An 11387-nucleotide genomic window follows, 5' to 3' on the forward strand; every position below is an offset into this window, starting at 1 on the left:
AAAAATGATCTATTTCAAAATAGACAATGTTAGAGCTCAAAACCATCTTCTCCATGAGGGCAAGACGGTAAATTTGTTAAAGGTTACCTGGTAGTTGCTCTTTACATCTCAGTTTGTTTGTATTTTTCTCTCCCTCCATGACCTCTCCTCCTACTCCTTTTCACAACAGTTTTTGAACATGCGTCATCTTTCACCCATCCGCTGCCACGCTGACTGTGTGACGCTCCTGATCAAAACAGAGCCGTACCCGCAAAGTGCCGCGCTGCAGCCACCCCATAAAGGGAGAGGCTGGGAGAGAGAGAGGCTGTTTTTATAGCGTGCAATGTGCTATCCCCTCATGTCATTGCCTCCTGACTCCACTGGCCAAATGGCAATTTAATAAAGCTGTTTGTTTCCTCCATCCTTCCATCCTTCTTGTCATTCATCTCATCAAATTTGATTTGTTTTTCTGTTTGTATGGGTTAGTCTTTCAGTCTTTCTCTCTATCTGTTACTTTTTCTCTGACTGTCTCTATTTATTTGTCTCCCTCTGCTATCCATCATTTTTTTATGACTATCATTGTCTATCACTAAATCTGAATTTTCTTTCCCTCTCTCTCTTTCTGTCTCTATCCCTCTCCTCTCTCTCTCTCTCTCTCTCTCTCTCTCGCTCTCTCTTTCTCTCTCTCTCTATCTATCTATCTCTCCGTCTCTCCGTCTCTCTCTCCACATGACCCTGGGAGAGGGTGTGACTGAAGTCTCAGTGCAGTGTCTGGTGTGTGTGTGGGGGGGGGGGGGGATCAATCGACTGTTTTTACTCCGACCCACAATGCATCAGCATGTCACAGCAGGCGGCGGTGACACGTGCTTGTGGGAAGCGACCCCCAACCTCCAAACGCCTGCCACATCCTGCACCTCCACCCGCACCTCCGCCCACCATCCCTCCCTCCACAGCAGACTTTTCTGATGTCACGTCAGAGCTGATCTGTTGGATGCAGCAGCAGTAGAAAGATTTCAGAGTATATTATGAGAAAGGATATGGTAATAATCATAGATGGGTAGCTTCTGAGTCACTTATTAGTGTTTTGTAATTCAGCGGATCAGAAGAACACCATGTAATTGATTGCAACATTACACTTTATTGATCCCCAGAGCAGAGTTCAGGTGTTAGAGCAGCAGAAGTTGAAGAATTAACAGATAGACATAACAAAGATAATGATAATGCTGATAAAACCTTAATTGCCAAAAGCAGTCATGTTACATCAAGCTATATCATGAAAATAAGTGCAGTAAGTACGGCCACCGTTGCCATGAATTGTGGTGCATAGAGACACGCTGAAGGTTTGCTCTTTTTCAACCGAGGGCTAATTAAAATGTGGGTTTACATCATTTATAACTGTTCATAGCACAACCTCGCAGAACGCTTAACTTTGGAGAAACTTACGGCTCTACTGTGGTTTCTCACTGTGCTTAAATTCAGTCCAATGGGGTCAAGGTTTAAGCCATAATCTGTTCAACTCGGAGCCCCTCTCTTGGGGCTACATGCACAGAGAGACAGGACCTACTACGTGCACAGAGACAGGACCTACGTGCATGGAGACAGGACTTACTACGTGCAGAGACAGGACCTACGTTCACTGAGACAGGACCGACTACGTGCACGAAGATCAGAACCTACGTGCATGGAGACAGGACCTATGTTCACTGAGAAAGGGCCTATGCGCACGGAATTAGAAAAGATAAGAAAATGATATGCAAAATTTGTATGAAGTTGATAAAATGGAAAATGTTAGTGGTAAATAAGTATTATGGTTATTTTCGATAATATTGTAATTGCTGTGGTTGTTCAGTTGTAATGGTGAGAAACATTCTTTTCTATTGGATTGGTCCGTTGGTGAATATGTAGGGATCGATTAGATGGGGCTTGAGCGATCTTGTAGGGGGAGCATAGCACGCTTCTGTCAATACACTTGACTTCTGTAATATTCTTTTCCCTTTCAGGGGCGTTACAGTAACACGACTTATGAGCATGGAGACAGGACTGACGTAGACGTGTTTTATGCCTTTGTGACTTCCTTCCGATCCCACTTCTACCATCATTCCTGACAAAGGTCAGGATGCTGTGGGCAAATATCTGTGGACTACCTCTGTTCTAAAAGAGCGTTGTTCTATAAAACATGCACTCCTTTTTTCAGACTAGAGCTTGCAGTCTCACTGTAGTGGTTTTTAAAGGAGCCAATCATCAATGGAGCCAGGCTGGATGTACAGGACGGCTTCACACCAGGACTTATTACGTACATTGGAGCCATCACACTTAGGACTATTGTGGATGTCGCAGGACAGAGCTTTAAGGATGCGGAAGCTGTGGCCTCTCGTTTGGCTAGAGATCTAGTCCGTGCACCAAGAACTTTTTAAGCTTGTTGCATAATAAGCTGAATGAGGAGGAGTTGGTTCTATTCCAGGACTATTTCAAGGGAGAGGAAGTTCCGGACAGCACTGACAATTTTCCTGAACTTGGTTTTCTTTCCAATGAACATTTAGTAATTGTGTAGACTGTAAACACAGTCACAGGTAAAACCTTGTGCAAATGCTGTGTAAAGACACTCAACAAAGCTACATTTGAGGGGAGGCCAGACACAGTATGGCAGGAGACGCTGGGTGTAAGCAGTGACGTAAAACCAGTGTGGAGGGTTCTTTACAAGCTTCCACTGAACAAAATATCAGGTGACCTCCAGTTGAGAATTTTGCACAGGGCCAATGCCCTTGCCAAGTTTTTTTTAGAGACTGTTGTTCATTTTTTTTTTTTTTTTTATAATCTAGACTTGATCCACATTTTGAAGTTTTGAATATTTGTGACCCACCGCAGAAAAACCCACTATCTCGCCCATTTCTAAAATTGCCAGTAGCAGCCAAATAAGTTGAAAAAAACCTTTCTTGAAGGAAAATTCAATTTTTCCAGATTTGTGTTCCTTTGTGTTTTGTTTTATTTTATCTCCGAATGTATTTTCAAAATCGAGTTGATTTATAAATAGTAGAAATATGTTAAACCGTGGAGTTAAATATTACCATTATATTACATGGGTAAACACAGTTCACTTAACGAGACGCTGAACAGCGCTGAACAACTCCGATCGATCGTTTCCTTTTCAGCGACCATCCAGGTGAAGAAAATTCGTCCATATTCCATGTCATGTGAAGTCACAATATGAAACCATTTTGATAGAGTTTAACCTTTAAATCGTATTACTTTTACGCACACACAGAGACATCATTGTGGAGGGGGCATGTACCAACTTGTGCCACCGAAGAAGAAATGCTGGTGTCACTTCCGTAAACAAGCCAAGGATCCGGTTTCACTTGTCTGTGAAAACTTTTGTCTCCGTGTTGTTATGGATTACGAGAAGCAGGTGGCGGAAGCTCTATATTATATCCCGGACCTCAATCTGTCCAGTGCAATTGATCCAAGTCAGTGTAAACAGTGCGTACAGGACTTAATTTTCAGCGATGATAGTCAGTTCTCCAACAGCGACGCTGAATCTGATATTATCCTGGACTTGGAGAACGTTTCAAACAGCGGAATTCAACCTGAATGTGATGATGAAACATAACATTTTCAAGAACCAACAGAGGAGACCAACGACACGCCAGTTGTTGTTACAACGGAAGAAGTTGATGATGTGATGAAGTCCATTAAGGTTGGTGATGCAGACTATGAACAAGTAGTAATGCACAACATTCTCAAGTTTACATGCAAATGCAGCCAGGGGCGAAAAGGAAATGAAAAGAGGCCCCAAAGAGGCTCTCAGAGTGTAGCTGGGGTAGGGTTGAGGTTTGCCCAGATAATAACTCCAAGAACTTCAAAGATATTTGGCGTTCACAAATTTATATATTAAATGACACACCGAGGCTGATATACAGAAACTCGTTTTATTGATTGACTCTACAATTTGTTATGTTGTCCGCACTTTTAAACTCCTAAATAATTCCACTTTTATAAAACATGTATATTCTTACTGTTAAATAAAGCCTTTTTAAAAACAAAAGATGTTGTGTGTCGATGACGCTGTTCAGCAACACTGTTCAAGAACAATGCAGAGATTGCCCCAATCAGCAGGGTGTCAAGTAGCCATGTGACAACTAGCTAGGCTGAGTTGGTCCTCCACCCAACTCAGTGTTTGCGCTACTGCCCCACAGCAAGAAGGTCCTGGGTTCGATTCCCGCCTGGGGCGCTGTTGGCACGGTGCTCTGGTGGGTTATCTCCTGATTAGGGGCCTTTCTTTGTGGGTTTTGCATGTTCTCCCCGTGCTCACATGGGTCTCCTCCAGACCTCAAACATAAAATAGGACCCCAATTAACAACATGCAGAACACTTTCCTTTCCTGTCCCTGACCACTACATGGATCTACACCTAGAAATGGTTCCCAGGCACAATCGTAGTGAAAGCTGCCTGCTGCCCACTGCTCCTGGCTGCCTCCTGGAGGAAGAACGGCCGGGATGGGAGAAACGCAGAGGCTGAATTTCTCCAGCCACGACTCCCTCGGTGTATGTGTGTTTGTGTGTGTGTGTGTTAAGTGCATTCGCAACTGTGAGACAAGTAAAATGATTCTTGTTCTTGAAGGAGCCAGGGTGTGGCTGGATTTTAGGCTTCAGAAATAAGTGACATGCACGATTTTGAACACCAGTGGTGCTACAAATAGATGATCTGCTCAGTGTTAGATGGAAATGTAACCTACTCTGTTTGCTTTATTCTTTTTGAGCTGTAATATAAGTGGTTGTTTTATGTTTTTCCGTTCAATGTTTTTTTAAATTTTTTAACTCTTTACTTTATTATTATTATCATCATTATTATTATTATTATTGTTATTATTATTATTATTATTATTATTATTAGTAGTAGTAGTAGTATTTGTTATTTCTATATTTATTTCTTAATTCTTTGTGCTTTTACCATTGGAATCACAGTAAGTAGTATACATGAGTTAAATAAAATGTTTTTAAAAACTCAAACTCTCTCTCTATCCTGTTGTTTCTGTCTCTTCACCTCTTTTCCCCCTCTGTCGCTCTCTCGCTCTGATGTGACAACACAGAATGGAGAGGTGGAAATTTTTGCTACATGCACTTTTAGAGTCATTATGCTGCTATGCCATCAAATTTTACATCCCATTGTCACCCACGTGGTGCCTCTAGGGGCTTTTGATAAGTTATTAGTCTCCCGAGGGGCTGAGAACACGGATAAAAATATACCCAAATGCAAATGAGGCACAAGTCAGAAATTCAGTCATTAAACCAGTTCAGTATTCTAGAAATTCTGTGTGCTATATATTAGCCTCATTTTGATTGATCTATTTAAATTTCCTATTTATTTACATTACAATATTACAGTACACATATCATAAAGTAAAATATGGTAAAAAAAAAATATATATATCATATTATTCAACTTTTTGTATTTCCTTTATTTTACAACATACAGAAGGGATGTTATCACATGTATATCATATATCACATATCACATGTATCACATGATACAGAAATTCTGGAAATACAGAAACTCTAAAGTTTTTTTTATTTTTATTTTGTTTTTTACCCGTGCTGTCAGCATGCTGGGCATGCCGGCAGGACCCCCATGCCCACCCACGGCCCATGCCACTGCCGTTGCTGGCAGGCCGGCAGATATACAGGGCCTCCACCAACCCCAGCACCCAGGGTGCCCGCTGCAGAGAAGGGCCCCGGAAGGCCCCGGAAGGCCTCGGAAGGCACCCAGCGGCACTCTCTGCAGCCCCGCCAGGTCGCAGCACATCCCAAGCCACCAGGCGCAAGCCGTCAGGACTCCAGCAAGGCCAGGAGGGGGGGGTTCACCCGACCGCCGCCCAGCCAACCACGCCCCCACACCGACCCGCGAGCGACCGGCCACCCCGGAAAACCCCAGTGCTCAATGTGTGCTGTTGGTAATTGCAGTTAAAATTGCGGGGTTGGGGATTGGTGTGTGAGTGTATGTGTTCTAAGCTAATGTGAGTGGGTTTCAAATTTCAGGACGGACGAGAAGCACACTTGGGCAGGAGCGTGACAGGAAAGATGGCAGCTGCCGGCCGCATCCCCACCCACATAGCCTGCACCCCGCCCATCCCGCAAGCCCTCGGTCTATTGTGTGGTGTATGTGCTGAGTATGAATTTTGTCACTGGGAGAGATAGGTGAATCGTGACCGGATCAAGCCAGGGGCGCAGCAGGCCGGGGAGCAACCACGCGGACCCCCTCCCCCCGGACCCAACCGTGCCCCAGCGAGCCCACCTCCTGTACCTGGTGGCAGCCAACCTACAGCGATCAGCCAAGGGCGCAGAGCGGTCCGCCATGTGCCTCCACCATGTCGGGCTGCTCCGCGCTCCCATCAGGCCCCTGGTCAGCCCCCAGCCGCCAAGCATGCGGAATACAGAACAGAGGGCGCCAGATGGCACCCCCACCCACAGCCCGACGCCCCAGCGACGAGCGCCCCACCCACCGAGAGCGCCAGAGGGCAGGTACCCCGGCATCCCGGTGTGACGACAGGAGCCACCCCACCGCCCCCCACCGAAGGAGGCCACATGGTGAGCCCCACGCCTAGCACAGCCAGCCAGGTTCAGGACCCTGGTTGACAGGACCAGACGCAATGCCTAACCAGCCCTGGCACGATGTGACCCAGCCACCCCACACAAGCCCAGCCACCCCGCCTGCAGGGCAGGCGACCCCAAACTCTAAAGTTAATATATTGAAACAAAAATACAGATGATGGACAAAAAAAGTACAATAATAATACAAATACCCAGAAATAAAGTACAGATAATTAAAAATATATTAATAGTCAGGTCGCAGTCCAAAAACATAACGCTAGGTGACTTAAGGCTCAACTTTTGACTTAAATTACCGAGTTAATTAAATGTGAAACTTTAAATGTCCTATAGGTGAATCATTGTCTGGACCAGGCCATTTCTAGCTTTTTGGGGGCCCCATGCAAAATCTTGTTTGGGGTCCATGTTTTGTGAAACTATGGTGGGGGGATTCCAGACACCGGGGGCATTTAATATTTAAATGCATCAATCTGGAGCACTTTAAGAGGAAAAGATGCTAGATCTGTGAAAAAAAAGTCTTAACATCTTTTTTCTCACAAATTAAAATCAAACTTGAAAAGTTTCAAGTTGATTCCAGCAATTCAAACCTACAGAAAATGGTAATAAATGGGAAACACTGGCCTCCCCTACACCAAGAAACTCCTGAAAATGTACAGGATTTACCAAATCTGCATTAAAACACCTCCCAAATGTGCATAAATGAGACAGATTTTTCTTAAAATGTTTATTTTAAATGTTAGGAACAAATTTGTTTGATAAATACTAAACATATAAAAATATCCCTTTCCCGCCCAACAAAACAATAAGTCAAATAAATTAGGCCATTGTACAGAATAGGAGGGCACTTGGCTACTAAGAAAGGATGGTAATTTTAATTTCGAAAAAGCTAAAATGGCAGCTTGGGGGCCCGCTGGTGGCTTTGGGGGTGCCATGCAACCGCATAGTCTGCATATAACAAGAAATGGCCCTGCTCTTACGCAAAAGACTGTGCCAAAGCTGTATTGTAGTTGATGTTTCCTTGATATTTGCTTTTGGCATTGCTTTCCATGTAATAATACATGTGAGCTGAGGTTTACCTGAAGATGTTAGCTCAAGTATGTGATGTTTGTGACCCTTTAATTATGAGGGAACAGCTGATGCACACAGTTATTTTCAGGCGACACTAATCCATGGCTATCCAGTCACAAAAAAATGGGTCTGCAGATGTGAAAATACATTTGCTCACGTGTAGACAGATTTGTTTAAAAATTGATGGCTGTGTTATTAGATTTAGGAAGATGACAACTAATTGACCAAGCTTCATTTAATGGTTGTCATACTTATTCGCAAATTATTTTAAATGATCTTTTTGAAAAGTACAGTATTATATTATTTTTATATATCAGCAGCAGCAGCAGCATTCATTTAGAGACAATTCCACTGGTGAGGATATTAAGGTCAAAGTTAATGCGAAGAGTGGCCAAACCATTACATTAATTTCCCTCTCCAGCAGTGCACGTGAGACACGTGTTAATGAATGAGATGAATGCACTTTAGTTATAATGACGCAGGTCAGCTGACTCCCATTTATAGCACACAGTACACTTCATCCAATATATTTTGTTTTTTATTTGTTCATAAAATTAATTTGCGACTCGAACAGCAGTTCTTCTGTGTGTATGTGTGCATGTGTGCACGTGCCTGACCAGAGGTGTCCATCCGAAACATAATGGTTCCTTTGCGAGTGTTTTGCCCCGTGCAGTGTGTTGAGTGCAGTGTGGAGTGTCTGTTTACAGAGTGGGGAATTGGGGCGAGCCGCGTGTGACCAGTGGGTGTAGGGAATTGTCTGAATTAGTGTGAACTGTTTGGTGCATGGTTGCATGTGCGTGTATGCGTGTGTGTGTGTGTGTGTGTGTGTGTGTGTGTGTGTGTGTGTGTGTGTGTGTCACTTCTCATTATAGCCATTAGCTTGCAGCCTTGCCACATCCAATCCATCACTCCTCAATCATCTTCATTATCACACATCAAACTGTCACTCCATCTCTCACACTCTCTCTGACCCACCCTCCCGTCTGTCTGGCTGTCTGTCTGTCTGTCTGTCTGTACCTTTGTCCGTCCCGCTGTCTCTCTCTGTCAGTCCGTCTGTCTGTCGGCCTGTATGTCTGTCTGTCTGTCTGTCTGTCCGTCTCTCAGACTGAGAGTCCTTCTGTCTATCTGTCTGTCCCTCCATCTGTATGCCTCTTTGTCTGTCACTTCTGAGTGACCTGTCTCGTTCTGTGTCCCACTTACTACCTCCTCTCTCTCTCTTCATCATGAAAATTGATCTCTCTCTTTCTTCCAGTTACCGTCTGGCTTTTGGAATAGACTCCTCTCCTGGCCACACAGACACACACACACACACACACACACACACACACACACACACACACACACACACACACACACACTCACAGAATGGGACTCTGTGTGAGGTCCTACTATGAATGAATCCTGGCACATTAACGCAGATGCACATTCCTTCAACAATTTGTTTCCTACGGTTTTACTTCAGTTCTATTGTATGTCCACTGGCTCTGAGTTTTAAAGTTGCATAACTACTGCCCTCAAGCAGCTGGATGCTCTTTTGTACGTTGTGCACATCCTTATTGAAGCTTTGCTGGTGTTTTATTTTCCCCATATAACACCGTACAGTAGATGGATACATGTACAAAGAAATCACTGCTGCAAGGTCCAAGCGAAAGAAGTCATTGGCGAAAAATACAGCAAGCGTTGATTCAGGCTTCCAAAGAAGACGCACTCGACCGACTCACCACAAGCCGAAACCCACCAAATGACTGTAGAAGAATTTTACTGTACCATCATGTCATTATGGCAGAGATGAAAGAGAGTAGCATCTGTCTATCTTGCATCTATCTATCTATCTGTCTGTCTGTCTGTCTGTCTGTCTATCTGTCTATCTATCTATCTATCTATCTATCTATCTATCTATCTATCTATCTATCTATCTATCTATCTATCTATCTATCTATCTATCAGTTATTTTCCTGGGACTCTCATATATTTGGTATTTGGTATTTTGTATTTCTGTCTCATCTCATCTCTTCTGTGACTGTGTGATGGTGTGACTGACTGCTGAGTTAAGGCCGATTTATGGTCGCACGTCAAAACACTACCGGAGCTCGGCAGGAACTAGTGTGGAGAGAACTTGTGTAGAATGCACACCTTCGGAGCTAACGTGCGCCTCTCCAAAAATCTAGATACGCGTAGGGTGATGCAGCACTGCAAGTGCTGTAACTGGTCGCTTGCTTTGGGCCATGTAATTATCTCTGCATTTCTGCATTCGACTTGGTAGTGACATAACAAAGTTAAAATATATGTTTTGAAATGATACAAACTAAGTAATTGCTTAAATAATTAAAAAAATGTGAACTATGTAGAACTGAATTATGGAGATAGACCGCTAATGTGTTTTTGTGGTCCTGATATTTTGGGCGGGCCTAAATAAGGGACACGCGATGTAAGGCATGGCCCCTCACCTAACACTATATACGAGTGCAACGCATTTGTCAGTGGTTCTCTTGCCCAATTGCGACGAGTTATTACAGCCTACACTAGTTTGCTCTCTAGCTATGACGCCCTCATCCCACAAATGCATCTTTACTAGATGTCATAATGTACCTAACAGCTCAGTCTCCTTATTTACATTTCCGTTTCCGAGCGTGGTGGCCCCCCGAACTCCGTACGCTCCTGCACAGCAGGCCGCTGTCCCGGCTCTGAACGAGCCAGTGGTGCGGGGCCCTGCCCAGGCGCACAAGGAACCAAAATAGTCTCGCTGGACAGAGGAGTCCATCCAAAACTTAAGGGTTCCTTTGCAAGTGTTTTGGAAGCACACAGAGATGGGGGAGCCCCCATGCACCCTGCAACAAATATTCCATTCTTCATGTTCTATCTTTAACTTCAGAACAAAATCAAAACAACAAAAAACAGCCCGTTAATGGTTTTCTGAATTTGAATTTATATATGTATGTATTTGAATAGTGGTATTTTACACTTGAGAGAGGCTGCACCTCTTCTGTTTTTAAACCAAATTTTATGTACTTGGCGATTTTTTAATCTCAATCATCAAATTTGGTGGGTGGTAAATTGAACAATTTTCCCGGGCTGACTAGTTTCAACCTCATGAGTGAAACTAACCCGAACCCTCCTGGCGAGTGACGGTGTGACACCTCCCTTCTGACAGATAAAGAATTTAACCATTTATTTTCCAGAGAATGGATTTCTTTCTTCATTGAACTGAATGACTCTCCAGTAATATCACCATCCTTACTCTGGGAAACGGCAAAGGCAGTTCTGACACTTCTGAAGACTTGCACTCCCAACAAGCCCACTCATCCACTGAGCAAATCCAAAATGAGATGTAGACATGCAGACATTCCAGCCAATGGGAGAGCAGACAGCTGGGAGTGGATACTGGATAGTAGCAGCACGCTCTCTCCGGGAACGCAGTAAGTAGACTGCCGCACTGACCGAAGAGCAGTATTATTTATCCTCATATTTGGAACTATTTTGCCAGCAACACAGGAGCTATGCATTCCAAATCCCAAAAAAGAAAAGACCTGGAGGAAAATAAGGATTTTAGAAGTGCGTGGACTAATTTGTTTGCTTTCACCACTAACACTGCTTACATGGCTTACCGCTATGCTTGATCTGTGGTGACAAATTGGCAAAAAAAAAAAAAAAAATGTAATATTGAAAGACATTTACAGAACACACACACACACACACACACACACACAGCGATTCCGGAACTGCAAAGCAGAGTGAGGT

This window comes from Zeus faber, assembly GCF_960531495.2.
Source record: "Zeus faber genome assembly, chromosome: 1".
NCBI lineage: Eukaryota > Metazoa > Chordata > Actinopteri > Zeiformes > Zeidae > Zeus > Zeus faber.